At 48.7% G+C, this 14,845-nt stretch overlaps 1 protein-coding gene across 1 annotated transcript in view; it reads left to right on the forward strand.

The window, feature by feature from the left end:
- The first annotated feature begins 9,439 nt into the window (after nucleotides 1-9,439).
- The window catches only part of BOC (BOC cell adhesion associated, oncogene regulated), a 54,589-nt gene continuing 49,183 nt past the window's right edge, over nucleotides 9,440-14,845 (forward strand). Inside the window, exon 1 of the mRNA XM_061366653.1 lies at nucleotides 9,440-9,895. The gene's annotated coding sequence lies outside the window, so the exon portion shown is untranslated. The remainder of the gene's footprint in view (nucleotides 9,896-14,845) is intronic.

The raw sequence follows: 14,845 nt of genomic DNA on the forward strand, positions 1-14,845 counted from the left end.
CTGACCCATGGGAAGGGCTGTCCTCTGAGCAGCAGTAAGCATGCTGCCAGCAGGAGGCAGGGGTCTGGGGCCTGGCTTTTGGTTGGCGAAAGTCTTTAGAGGCACTACAGAAGGAAGTATTTGGCACCAGACTGGAAAATATGAAGTACCCCCTAAGAAACACACACCCCAGTAACAGCAGTGTAAGTTGACTTAGGGGCCTCCAGACTGCCATTTGCTTATCTTTCCAGCATACAGGTACACCTAATCTGGCCCTACTCCCCTCAAGGAGAGGGTTAGTGGACAAGGACATGCTGAGGTGGAGGAAGAGGAAGGTGAGGGATGGGATGGCATGTACCATAGCACAATTCTACCTAGCAACTTCAGTACTGCCCAGTATCATGTGTTTAGAGTCACGGGACCATGCTGGGACCAATATTTGGCTCATCCTTCATACAGACACTGTAAAAGCTGTGAGGAATCTTGTGTCTTTGTATCTGCCACCAAGAGAGACAGGCGAGGAGCTGCACAAGTCGCTCCAGTGGGAGGGGATTTCACTCTTGTTCCAGCTCACACGAGAGACACTGAAGAAAGGGCCACCAAAAAAAAAGCTGCTCAGCAGTTGACTCCCATGGGAAAGTTTCACCACCAGAAAGCCAGTATAACTTGAAACCTCTTGGGCAGATAAACTGGCTCTGTGTGCTGCTGAGATGAAACAGAAATATGATTACGCTTGATCCCTCAGCTGGGGTCATACCACTCAGTCAGTGCAATAAGCAGAAGCGACTACGATTTCTCTGTGGCTTAATAACCTCCTCCTGTGCGTCCTCCTGGCGCCAGGCTGTGCGATGCACGATCCTCACGCTCAGCGACCCCGGCCGAGCTGCCCGCAGCACTGCAGGGACCAGCAAACCTCCTGAGACCATTTGATCTCCCTGGACTCCTGACAAAAGGTTCTCCATGCGTGCTTTGGTCTTGAGAAAATGACTTCAGGTGCTGCTGCAGGAGCTGATTTACGAGGGGAGGCTAGGAGAATAAAGGGCCTCACACACTTCTCATGTTACATTGCATCTAGATGGTGTGAATTCAGAGGCGTTTACACCCGGCTAGCTAAGGGAGAATTGGGCCCAGACCCACTGTATCTGTCTGACCAACAGAGAGGATCAAAGACCTGTAAATGCCAAGCAGAGGTTGTCAGAAAATATTAGACTCAGAAGTAATGGGATGAACTGTATCAGAGCAAAATTCAATTTGTAGGGAAAAGACTGCAGCTGACATCCATTCCCTAAGCCTGCGTTCTGCTTTCCACAAGAGGCTTCTAGGTATGGCTTATATCAGCCAGGAAAGGGGATTAAACAGGTTTTGGGTTTAGCATGGTCTGGCATGCAGCAGGGCAGACTAGATCATGAGTATTTTCATGGCTTGCAAGACTTCAGAAGGTGGTCTGCAAGTGGATTACAGCACCCTTCTCCAAATTCCCACCCATGCACTCATGCCTCATGCAATATCTAACACATGCCGTCAAACGAAATGGTGACAAATAAAAGCAGCTGGCATAAATGAAAAAATGCAGAATTTCAAAGCTTAGCCTGATTTTTATTTGGCTATAACCGCAGGCTGCTGCATGGTATCATGCCAAGAAAGAATCTGTGGATTTCTTTTTTCTCCCCTGAAAGGTTAGTTTGTTCTTTAGTTCAAAAAGGGATCAGAAACACTAAGCTGTAGAACCTTTTAAAGTTCATCTAACCCTTGTCCTCAGAAACTGCAAATTCCTGAGCACCATGGCCTCCTTATCAGCTGCGATTCTGTTTTCTAAAAGGAGACCTGGTTCCTAAAGTTACAAAGAAATGACTGGAAGGTGCTACGCTACCCTGCTCTTTAAAATGCAATAGAAGTGTACGTGTGCACAGCCTGATGAGAAGACGGATCAGGGCATATAAGCACAGAGCCACAGAGCTGCAAGAGCAGCTCTTTCTCTTTTTTGCCTTTTACACAGTCTCCAGTCTGTGGCAGGATGACAGTATTCAGTGGAGACACCATGTAACAACAGAAAGGAGAGTATTAAAAGGACACTGCAGATAGGCAATGCATAGCCAGACTGACCCAAAGGAGAGGGATGTAAAATGGTTCAGAAGTCAGCGCCTGCAAGGCTTAACAATGGTGAGTTGGAGATACTGCTGAGGATTACACAGTAGGATCATACTAAGAGTAAAGAACAAAGAAAGGGAAACTGTAGGTTGGGAAAATAGTGATGTTTTGAGAGGTGCATCTCTGAATTAGACACAAATGCAGCAAGGAGCAGCCCCGTCTTGAGGCAGTGTCTCCTGCAGTCTCACGGACGGGTTAGCTGCTGGGGCATAGGTGGAGAAGGTAGGTTCGGGGAGGGTGACACCTCTGACATTCTTGGGAGGTCAGGAATGTTCTCTAGCCAGCTGGTCCCTCTGGGGAGGAAGGGGTTATCCAGGGTGCATCCTCAGGACCTGAGGGCTCATGCAAGCCCTGATTCAGCCCCATCTGACTCCAGGTCCCCAGGAAGCACCATCCTCATGCCCTGGACCAGGGGCTTCGCCAAGGGCTGAGCCAAGAGCAGGACCTGTCAGCACTGTGGGGGCTTCCCTGCACTCCCCTCGATGCCCGGCTGTCTCCAGGCCCCAGCCGCCAGGCTGGGATGTGGGTTAGCAGATTTTTTCCACGCTGTTTCTCCGGGATCCCTGACAGAGCCCATCAGAGCTGCCTTTTATCAGCACTGCACGCCTTAGTGAGCCTGTCATGACTCACACACAATGTGCTCTGTGCTGGATTAATCCGCACGGCTTTCATGCTCAGGATGTGGGCGGCGGGGAGAGTGGGGGGGCACGGGGACAGATGCAGAGCCAGCGGGGTCCCAGGACACTGGGGATCCCCAAGCTTTTCACTTGCTGAAATGAGGGACCTGTTTGAGGGCTGTCTATGGGGACAGGGAAGAACTAGCCACAAGCAATGAAAAACAAAGGAAAGGCAACAGGTGTGTGGGAAAGTGGTGAAGGAGGAGAGATTATAGGTAAATAATAGGTGAATAAATAGACTGCAACAAAGAGTGAACGTGAGTTCTGAGTGCCTTAAAATGTAAGCTCCCTTGTTGATAGACATGACAGGTAGTTATTTCACAGAAGTGTAACTACTCAGGGACTGTACCCCAGCTAAAGGGATCTTTTCAGACTTCAGCATTAACCTGGAACACCTTCAAGATGCCTCCATACCTTGACTGCTGATGCCTGTAAACCCTCAGTAACTTACTTCAGATTAAGGGAATCAGCAAAAAGTGTGAAATCCTAAACCCAGTCAATTCTGTACTGATGGGAGTAAGACACCCATTGACAGTTGTAGCACCAGGTTTCCATGCATACTCTCCACAGAGAAAATAAGGGATTCATCTAGCATGAGAAGAAAAAAATGCTTTTTCCCAACATATCTGCAAGCTTCAAATGGGTATCAGGGGAAAAGGATTGGTAAAAGTCACCTGACCTGATACTGCACAAACATCTCATACTCCCTACCATGATTTGTAGCTGAAGGTGTGCACACACCAAAAGAGACCACGTTTTTCTAGGAGCTGGGGATGTTGCAGACATGCGTATACACATAATGTGAATGCATATGCTAACACATCTATATTGCATATATGTGCATATGTACCTCCTCCAACTTGACATCCAAAATGTGCATTCGAAATTATCCATTCTATCTATTGCATTTTACCCAGAACACATTATTTTCAGCACCTACTGCCTAAGTTCCCATCTGCACTCGGAAGGGTGAACTACTTTGTAACATCCTATCCTGTGTATCCACTGTACACGCATCCTAAAACTTCCAAATAATTTCTCACTCGAGGACCTGCCTGCTGCTGAAATGTCACCTTCTCTGGGGTAAAACACAAGACCTATTTAACAGCACATAGCAGCACTGTCATAGCAAAAGATGCTAAGCATGCTCTTGTTTTTATGTCCTGTCCATCAAGGGAGCATTTCTCACCATGACCCTGAGATGGAGTTTGGTGATGAGCCATGGAGGGCATGTACTACCTCTTCTTGCACACAGCAGGTTCATGCTGCTCTTATACTCAGTCTTAGGACTTCCACCATCTAGCACTAGCAGTGAGGTGTGTGGTCATGATCGCAAATGTGGCTGCCTTGGCTTTCACTGCATGAGAAGTTTTATATTGTAGGAGAGTTGTTGTCTAAGTTCTAAGAAAGGAAAGCAGGATCCTGCAGGAAGGGGGCGGGGGAGGGAGAAGTTATTTAGTCAGGGCATTTCCCTGAGCTCCTTAATCAAGCAAAAAGTTTTACCCATTGCATTTGATAATTTCCAATTAACAAAACGTTTTCTTAAAGACCCTGTCCTCCACCCAAAATACTGAGTGACACTGTAAAACACTCCCCATGCACAACAGGATCTCTCTGCCAATCCCTGAACATTTTAAAACAAGGAAGCAACTGGACCTGAACTGGGTCATCTCATACACCTGGGAGCCTACTGACTGTCGAAGTATTTCCTGTCAATGAACCAACTACAAACAGAATGGTAGGTCTTTACATTGCCTGTAGGTACATACTACAGAGCATAGGCACATCTGTACCCATATGTAAAACATTTTATACGAATATACCTACCACTGCACAGAAGGAGAATGATACCTTTGTGGGGATACATTTCTTTTATATTGTTTTTACTGTACCAGTAATCCTGTTGTAACCCCTCTCGCACCGAAGGCAGAGCTAGCACTGGTTTGCCAAGATCTATTTCATTTCAGAATACATACATTACCCTCCTGCACACTCGTGTTTGTGTGTGAAGGGTAATGTATATATCCTGAAAGAAAATAAACCTCAGTGCACAAATGGTATTACTGACGTGAGGGTGAGCTTGTCACAGCCCAGTCTATGTCCCTGACTTGGACCCTAGTGGTAAAACTAAACTGGCATCGAGCTGGTTTAGTTTACACCAGCACAGTTTTCTTAATATAGTCAGGCCCTATCTCTTGTCCTCCCATCCCACCCCCCACTCTTTAATTTGACTCTCTTGAGTTTTGATGACTGAATCACTTCCCCCTTTGTTTCTCTGATTTCTTTCCTAATCTTCTGCTTCTGAAAGATGCTTAGTTCCTGAATCCCTGTACAAATACACTTTCCTTTCTAAGCTTTTCAACAGCCAAACAAGGTTCTATTTGTTTATTTAATTTGACATGCCGAGAGAGAAATGATCCCATTTCCTATGGATTATCGAAGTAACAAATAGCTTTACAAGAGGGTAAACAAAGTAAAACTCATGTTGAAAATCCTTTGAACCAGGGGCTTCCCACTGATGTCGCTCCCCAGTGTGAGTCTTTCTCCTCTCCTCTCCTACCCGCTACACACAGGATGAATTCCTCGTCCCTTTGGCCCATGGTTGCTGTCCTGTATCCAGCCTGCTGCTGGGGCTGAGACAGCCATCAGCTCCTCATCCTTGCTTTTATCCACCATCAATCTCCCATGATATGGTCAGACAGCTCTGAGCTCACTCTGTGAATGAGCATTTTCTCCATCTTGTCTTTGGCTCCATAGCTCAATTTCCTCCATCAGTTTTCTAGTTTTGCAAAGAGTAAGAGCTAGAAAAACCTGTGGGTGAGCGCAGGAGCTTCCATGGAGGCAGGGACGCCACAGGGATTTTTGCTGGGAGTTTTGCTTAACTCAGGCAGCAGGCATGGACACTTGGTAGCATAACTCTGCATGCACACCACCTGCAGTGTACATTTCTGGAAGAAAAATAAACAAAACAACAGAACACAGGCCTGAAGCTGAGCTAAAATTCAGAAGGACTTGGAACCAGGGTGCTGATGGGCTCCCCCGGGATGACAGATACCAGCAGTGTGCTGCTCACACTTTTTTGGGGTGCTTAGGTTTGGTGGCTGGGGCTTAGCCACCTCCCCCCTGCCCCCAACATGCCTTTCTGTTTATTACTCCTGCAGTAATTGGGAGGCATGTGTGGATGAATTAAACATAGCAGGACAGATGAGAAAACTCTCCCTCTTAGCTGGCTGAATGAGCAAATTTAACTGAGCCTGTTACCCACTGAGTATCATGCCGACATGCCAGGGTCCGGTTTCCTTTGAGCTCGCCCTTTCATGCGGAGTCCCTCCGTGCCCCCTGCCTTGCTCCTCACAATATCAAACAGCTGGAGGTTTTGTGGCCCCAACGAGGAGCCTTTGCATTTGACGGCGGCAGCAGTGGGAATTTTGCCTGGGATCAGAAATGGATGGGGCCGATCCGGGCAAGCTGGTAGGTGAGGATCAGGCGGCTCTGGCACGTCCTGAAGGGAACAGGTCCTCCCGGCAGCCACAGGCTGTGCCTTGTCAATGTCCATGGTAAACTCTTCCTTATGGCTGAGGGAGTGGGGCTAAAGAAGGGGGGATTTGGCTTTCACATTACTCCTAGCTTCAGCCAGGCCAGTGGCACCTGGAAGTCAGTTCTGGTGGGTAGGTGCCAGCCTAGAGCCACCATCCCCAGTACAGTATTAAGGCAACTGCCTTTGGCAGAACAGCCACTGGCTTCTCTGGGGATGCCAAGGGGGCATGGCTGTATCAAACATCCTGCTTTGTCTCACGGCATTTCTTCCAGCATTAACAGTGGGGGCAGGTGGGAAGAGAAGCGCCCTGTGTTTCCCCTACCCCCAGGGATAAACAGGGAATGTAATCCTGCAGGGCTGCAGTCTTGTTTTTTTCTCCCCTAGTGTTAAACAAACCCCAGGGCACTTCTTTGTACAAGGTAGCTCCAATTCTGCTCCCTCACCACTTTCTTCCCACCTCTGTAAGCCCCAAACTAGCCAGGGCTAATTCAATTCCTGCTTTAATTTAGGACAGTTTACGACTGCTCTAAATTAGGAAACCACTGTGTTTCAGACAAGGCAGGTGTTAGAGGTCTTAGCACTTCTAAAAATCAGGCCACTTAGTGAGGTGTCTACATATGGATTTAGCACCTGAGGACTGCTTTACCGAGCAGCTAAGGAAAAGCTTGTAATCTGGGAAGCAGTTATTTAAAAGATAATTAGACAGCAAAGTTAACATTGCCGAGGAAGTAAGTTTGTGTTCAACCTGATAAGCCTACCCATTCAAATGCAAGTTGAAGAGCCATCAATACCTATTCCCCTGGAACACAAGAAACCCTGTGGAAAAACCAGTTTTGACATTTTCAGTATCCTTGTCATAAACCAAGGAAATAAGAAACCCAACTCCAAATATAAAAAAACCCCAATCCTTCAAATCATCCTTATGTGTGAGAAATGGGTAATCCAGGAACACAGGCCCCTACTACATTGCCACTAAGCAGCAATAACCCTGGAAACTAATGATGACATGATTATAAACTTTAACTCTTTCACCTTCTCTGACTGAAGGACTTCAGATCTAGAAACTACAGATCGTATTTACAAGCTGTACTCTGCACGGCGTAGATCTGAGAAACCTATCCCAATCTTTCAGTGACAGCAGGTTTGTTCCAAAGAAACAAAGCCCTTTATTGAAAGGCTTTGAAAGATGGAGTATATCCTGCACCCCTGGGTAAATTCATGTTTGGGGGCATATTTTCATCCTTTGATGTGGGAGGAAGCAGTGAGCAGGAGCTGGTTTGGTTTAATCCCAGAGGGTGGTGTCATTTCTTTTAGTGAAAATTTGCACCTGAGATGCTTTCCCTGAAAGCAAGAACCTGCCAGGAGGGATGGCTGGAGGAAAAGATCTTTGCCTTCTTGTTTCGGTTTTCTCCATGTCACCCCCAGAGAAGCTGCACACCTCATGGTTTAGGAAAAGGAGTCAGTCACCTTCTTTGCAACTAGCTAAAGTCACACATAGACTGTTTGACCTCCATGGAAAGGGACTGTCTCCATTTAGCAAAAAATTAGTCCCTGTGCTGGGGGGAACTGCAATTTGAAAGAACTATATAGACGCATCCTATTTAACCTGGATGCATGCAAAGTTCTGCCTTTTACATGGTCATTTCTCTTCCTCCTTCTCTCCTTCCCTGCCTTCACTTTTGCTTCAGGTGTCTTGATGTCCTGATCCAGATGGTTGAACTTCAGCCATACAACTGGGGAAACTGAGGCATGTGATGACAGGACTTGCCTAATCCCACCCAGCAGCTCACATATGAGGAGAAGGACTTGGGGGCACTGGTGGATGAGAGATTGGATATGAGCCGGCGGTGTGCCCTTGCAGCCCTGAAGGCCAATTCCATCCTGGGCTGCATCAAAAGAGCGTGACCAGCAGGTCGAAGGAGGTGATCCTGCCCCTGTACTCTGCTCTCCTGAGACCTCACTTAGAGTATTGTGTGCAGTTCTGGTGTCCTCAGCACAGGAAAGACATGGACCTGTTGGGAGTTCAGAGAAGGGCCACAGAAATGTTCAGAGGGATGGAGCACCTCTCCTGTGAGAACAGTGGAGAGAGCTGGGGTTGTTCAGCCTGGAGAAGGCTATGGAGAGACCTTATTGTGGCCTTTCAGTTCTTTAAAGGGGCCTATAGGAAAGATGGGGAGAGACTTTTTAGCAGGGCCTGTTGATGTTACGAGGGTTGATGGTTTTAAACTAAAAGATTCAGACTGGATCTGAGGAAAAAATTCTTTACAGTGAGGGTGGTGAAACACTGGCACAGGCTGCCCAGAGAGGTGGTGGGTGCACCACCCCTGGAGACACTCAAGGCCAGGCTGCATGTGGTTCTGGGCAACCTGATCTGGTTGGAGACGTCCCTGCTCATTGCAGGGGGTTGGACTAGATGACCTTTGGAAGGCCCTTCCAGCCCAGATTGTTCTATGACTCGTTATGGTTGCTCCGGCGTCCTTCCAGCAGGTGCCTGGCGCTGCAGGGACAGGCGTACAGGAAAAGTCTCTCCCTGGGAAGCTCCACAGGTGGCGGGAGCAATTTCTGCACAACTTCCTGGGCTTGGTCCTTCCCGGGAAGAAGGGAAGGTCTGCCGGCAGGTCTGCCACAGGGTGTTTATCAGCAGCCCATTTCTTTACAACTAACGGCTGCCCGAGGCCCCACCACTGTCCAGTTTCACAGCCAGGATGAGGCAGGATGGCCGCCGGTACGGGGACACTCGGGGGGCTCCATGAGCCGCTGCTCCTGGTTGGGGTGACCACTTCAGCCGTAAGGGCTGGCGGCTGCCACCCCGCCGGGCCCGGGGAGAGGCAGGTCCCCAGCTCCGGTTCCCCACAGCGCCGGAGCCGCCTCCCTGCGCCCAGGCCAAACTTTCCGTCCCAACTTTCCCGCTTCCGCCTGCCGGGGGAGCATGGCGGAGTGCGGGGAGACGAACCGGGCGCCTCCTCCGGGGGCACGCACCCGCTCTATGATGCCGGCCAGTGTAAGGGGGTGCAGCGGAAGGCGGACAGGGAATGGGGGTCTGCCACCGCCAGGCTTTTGGGGAAGGGGGTTTATTTTGTGCTTTCTCCCTCCTCTGGCTCCTCCTCTTCTTCCCTCCTCCTCAGGGGGAGGGGAGGAGGGAGGCTCTGGGGCAGGAGTAGCCAGAGCAGGGAATTGTTTGGGAGTTCAGTCATCCAAAAGCCGTGTCCCGTATGGAGGGTCTGGCTTCCCGCATCCCGGCGCCTCTTCCCTCCTCCTCCTCCTCCCGCCGCGCCTGAGCTCAGCGCGGCCCCCCATCCCCAGCGGCAACCCGCAGAACAAACACAACCACCACCCCAAACCAACGTCCTCCCCTTTCCCCTACCCCAAAACCAGGCTTTCCCCCTCTCTTTTCCTCTCTTTTATTATTTTTTTTTTCTCTGTGTGTGTGTGTGCTGAATTCCCCGCAGATCCGGCCTGGAAGTTCCCAGCTCCTGGAGTTAAGCCTCTTTGTTGCTTCCCTTCGTTTGGGGCATCTTTGTGTTTCCCCCCGCCTGCTCCGTTGGAGACCGCGGTGAGTGAAGCGAAGGGGAGCCGGGGCTGGGAGGATGGCTGTGGCGAGCGGCGGGGCGCAGGGCTTTCCCCCCTTCTGCAGCCGGCAGCGGCAGTGGCCAATCTTTGTGTCAAGAGTTTGGGAAGTTGGTGTGGGGATGCGGGGAAGTGGGGCTGCGCCGGGACGCGGGAGACTGACAAGGAAGTAGGGAAGACACGCTGGTTCCCACCAGCGTGGGGCTTGTTTTGGCTCAGGCAGGTGAGATGTGAAGGGCTCGGTTGTTTCCCTCCAGCTTTTCCTCCACGGTCGGCGTTAATGGAGGGCCCAGTGCATGCACACAGTGCGCGGTTTCCTGAAACTTGCCTAAAAGCTTGATCCAGGACGTGACCCCATCCTCACTGCCAGCTAGTTGAGGAGGGATGGAGCGCAGTGGAGAGAGGGAGAGAGAAAAGTTGTTCAAAATAAGCCCCCAGATTCATCCTCGGTTGCTCCAGCTCTTGTCAAAAGCTGATGGGAATTTGCAGGCAAGACCCAGCTCTTGAAGATGCAAAGGCATTTTGGTTTGTGCCCTGCTGCTGCCGCAAAGAAAAGCGGGAGTGGGTAATCTGCGAGTAGAAATCTTGTCGTCTTCTTAATGCAGCTGTAAAGCTTTTAACCCTGCTACAACGAGGAGCGATTTGGGTCAGGGGAAGTAATTTTCTGCTCGGTGGTGGGATGCTGTAGGATTTGTGCATGCCTGCCTCGCTGCTTGAACTGCAACTTTGGCAGGTCCTCTGCATGGTAACTGTAAATAGAAAATGTTGTGGGGAAAGCGGGATGCTGAATTTGCAGCAGAGTCTGAGTGAGACTTTTTAAAGTGTTCTGAAGATACTGATACTTTGAAAAATAATAATAGACTTCAACCAATACCCCTGGTTGGCAAAAGGTATTTAATACAAGTGCTGTATCTTTTGGGCACTTTCTCATACCCCAAGTGTTATGTTGCTGGCATTGTGTGATAGGCAGTTCAGGTCTATTAAAGAGGGTTTTTTGTCCTTGTTTGTTTTAAAGAAACTCTCTTGACCTCTCTGCAGCATTATGCGAGTGGGATAACAGGAATCCACACACACACTCTGCACCAGCCGTAATTCCCGGCATGTCTGAAATTGATTGGTTTTCTTGGTGCCCAGTGCTCTTGCTTTCTATATAGGTACCATGGTGTCCTTTTGACATGTTCACTTGCAATCTGCCGTTAAAGTTTCTTTTCCCATGGACTAGAAAACTACTGTGGAAAATATCAGAAGAGTGTGGGTGTTTTGTAAGTTGGATTTTATCTTAGTTTTCCTTTCTTTTGAAACTGACTGTCTCAGTGGGCATACTTTTAGAGGAAGGTTCTTGCATATCTATGGATATATACATACATGCAGACACTTTTATTCAGTGGGCTAGATATTGATGTTTATGGCTCAGGGAACGGTTTCAGCAGAAACACTGGGTTTGCAGTGAGGAGTTGCTCTGTTTAAGTAACCTAAAGAAACAAAGGTGAAATAACTGCCCATGCTAATAGGAGTCATCTTGGGATCTTCTGAAGTAAATAGGACAATTAGGGAGAGCTGTGAGCTCCCTGCTGGATGCATGATATTCTCTGACAAGAAATAAATGGAGTTTTGTTCCATGTACTTTTCTTAACCCGCCCCTTCAGATACAATTACAGGGACTCATCCTGTATGTGCAATGCAGACAAGGTCCCAGAAGGTGTTTGCTGTGAGGTTTGAAGTCAGATACAGTACAGTTCTGCCTGCTGATGTAGTTCCCATTGGGGAAAATGAGGCAGGTTCATCGGAAGCGTGCATAAGGGTCCTGTGCAGATTTGAAAAGCAAGTTCTGTTTTCTTCCTATCTCATACACATAAAAACATCTACAGGATTTTTCTTTGAGAGATATTCCAGAGCAAGCAGTTGAATCCACACTTTTCTCTGCTTGGTGCAAAGAAGTGTTACAGGTGAATTCATGTGCTACAGACTGGCATGTCTTACGGGTGCTCTGTAACCCTACAGTCTGGAAAATACAGCTTTTCTGTACTTTGTACTGACATGATACAGAAGCACAGAGTGAGATGTTCTTAAAGATTGCAAAGCGAAGGCCACTGCCTGGTGTTTGCAGAGGTCTTTCAAGTCCTGTGGGTGTGAGATCCCAGCTTGGAGTTTTGCTCCATTGAAGGACAGGTGCCTGGTGTCCTCACTCCTTGAAATCCAGCTCTGTCCTCAAAACTAACAGCACAGATCCCTCTGAACCTTCAGTACCAAACTGGTGGCCCCTGCAGTGCTTTCATGGTGCTAGTATAGCTCCTTCCACCTGACCAGGTCTGGTAAAGTTGGCCCTTTGGGATGTTCCCAGCTGGAGCCTCCTGCTGAGCAAGGAGCAGGCAGACAAGACACTCTTCAGGTGGAGACATGGTTGGATGGGGAGGTGTTTGGGCTGTGTCCTCAGCCAATGCAGGCCCTTTGTGAGATTAAACAATTTCCTCAGCAGCACTGTGCCTTGGTTTTCCCATGAAGAAAATGGGGCTAAACCCTGTGCAAAGGTAGGCTTTGCACAGGGTTTAGCCCCATTTCCCAGGCAAAGGCAGGCTGTCTCCCAAAACTCCCCCTTGTGAGCCTTATGAAGTGGAGGAGCAGTGGCAGGGAAGAGCCCTTTGGGGACCACATCAGTTGTCTGAGCGCAGGTTGGCCTGCGGGTGGGTTTTCAGATACCTCAGGTTCAGTTAGGTTCAGTTTGGTCGCTCAGCCTGTGAGAGGTTACAACAGCAGCAGCCAATGCAACTCCGGGTTAACAGAAGTTTATTTTGCAGTAAATAAAGGTGGCTTGTTTGTTTTAATGCCTGATGCTGAGTGCCTCAGAGGTATGAGGCACGATTCCTTGGACTTCTTTAATTTGCAAAGGTGTCTTGGTGCTGGTGGCATGTTGCGGACCAAGGCTTGCAAATCTCTTGGTTTAAACTGTTGCTCCCCAGCTAAAAACTTTGCAGTGCTAAGTCTCCAGTTAGGATGGGATATCCCACAAGGAAAAAGCTCTCTTGCAAAATCTTCGGAGACTTCCTGTTTCTGGTTAGACTGAAAACATCCTGAGGGAAAGACCTGCTGCTGTGTATTTTGGTGCTGCTGTGGTCAGTCGTGGGTTTAAGAGGTTGTTACATATTCCAGTTCCTAGGCCACAAGAACGATTTAAGGCGAATAATGACTAAATGAATTGCAGGTCTTCAGGTGGAACAGGGGTGAATATCTTCCAGTTTTCTAAATGTGCTTTGGGTAATTGTTCAACAAAAGGTATCACAAGCACCTTTTTTTTTATTTCCTGGTATTTGGTGTAGTTCCTCTTGGCCCCGAATCATACGACATTGTTCCTTGTGCTTCGTTGGCTGAACACAGCACTTGGAGCCGGTTTTCTGGAGGGAATGCTTGCAGGATGGGAAGCTTTCAAATTTTGCTTCATATGCATATTTGCACATAAGAGATTTTTTAAAATACTCTCCACAGGAGCGTGTGCTCCAGCAGCACAGCTGTATGAGCATCTGTGGGACGCTGAGACAGGAGGAGCACGGATGCAGTGGGAGCAGATCAGCTGAAGAGTTCAGAGGGATACTTGTTGCAAGGAGGAAAAACACTCAATGCTTACACAGTCCCAAAGGTGCCACAGGCAGTGCAGGGTTTTCTACATAAACAGGGAGCAACAGATCCCTGCCCTGAGGATGCTGCATGCTCCTTGTATTAAAATGGCCTCTCTTCTTCCCTGCAAAAGGCCAAATGGGATGGGAGGCTCAGCTGTGCCTGATGGGGTTGTTAGCAAAGCACCTGGCACAATGCAGACAGGGTGCCTGAGAGGGCTCTCAGGGGTGCTCTTGTGTGTTGTAGGAGCTCTTGAGCATGACACAGTGCCAATTCATTTTGGCTCTGGTGGGATTGATGGAGGGAACTGTGCTTCAGGGAGCGTGTGGGACGTGCTCAAGCTTCTTTGCCCTCCTCATGGGCAGTGTGCCAGCACAGAGGTGAGAGCCAAACTTTACCCTTGCTTTGTACTCGGCTGCTCTGCAGTGGCTGCTGCCCTGTGGCCGAAACCAATCCTTGAGCTCCCCTAAGACGTGAGGATGGTGACTGCACCTTGTGTCCATGCAGTGTGTTGGAGGCTTGCTGGGCAAAGTCCAAACCACACCACAGCATGTTGCCCCTATGAAAACCCACTGTTGTCGAGTTCACAGAGGTTTTGGGCTGTGGTGTCTCTATATAAGTGTGTGAAAGCCAGATGGTGTTTTGGAAACTGGTCATTTTTCATTAACTTCTGTGCCTAGTGCAGGCAGTAAATCTTTCACCCTGAGCCCTGTGGCAATGCCATTTTGGCTCTTTAAGGTCCACTCTGTCAAAGAGATTAGCCAGCAGGTTGTAGTCTTACGCAGAGCCACAGTCCGAAGGCCCTGCCAAATGCAAGGATGTGTTCACTGATTGCAGTGTCAGCAAGTCTGAACAAGCTTGTGTGTCTAAAGACTGTGCGTCAGGACCTTCTGCTGTTCTTTAAATCATTAGAGTGAAGAGGAAAAGGGTGTAAAGAACCCTGTCAGAATTGTGTTGTCAGCTTTCAAACACTGAAATAATGTTGCTTTTTATTTTTCTTTAACAGAAGGACCGGGTTAGCAGAGCCCTGCGAATCAGTGTGTTGAGCTTAGTGTGGTTAGTAAAGCTTGTGGTGATATTTGAGAAATAAACCTCAAATGTGCATATGCTGGCCTAGAATATAGCATTTATATGCAAAACGTGGCTTCCTCCAATAACGTCACTGTAACTTATCCTGGTACTTTTAGGTAGAGCTATTACCTCTCTTAGGGCAGAAGCTTGGGAAGTGAAGAGAGCTGGGTTTGGTTCTCTAGATTGCAGATTTCGCCCCAAGTTGGGGCAGGTTGTTCTTTGCCTCCACTCTCCACCTGCAAAACCTGTAAGTGGC

This window comes from Neopsephotus bourkii, unplaced genomic scaffold (genome assembly GCF_033783945.1).
Source record: "Neopsephotus bourkii isolate Nb327-2 ecotype Australia unplaced genomic scaffold, CSIRO-AGI_Nbou_v1 NB_1350, whole genome shotgun sequence".
NCBI lineage: Eukaryota > Metazoa > Chordata > Aves > Psittaciformes > Psittacidae > Neopsephotus > Neopsephotus bourkii.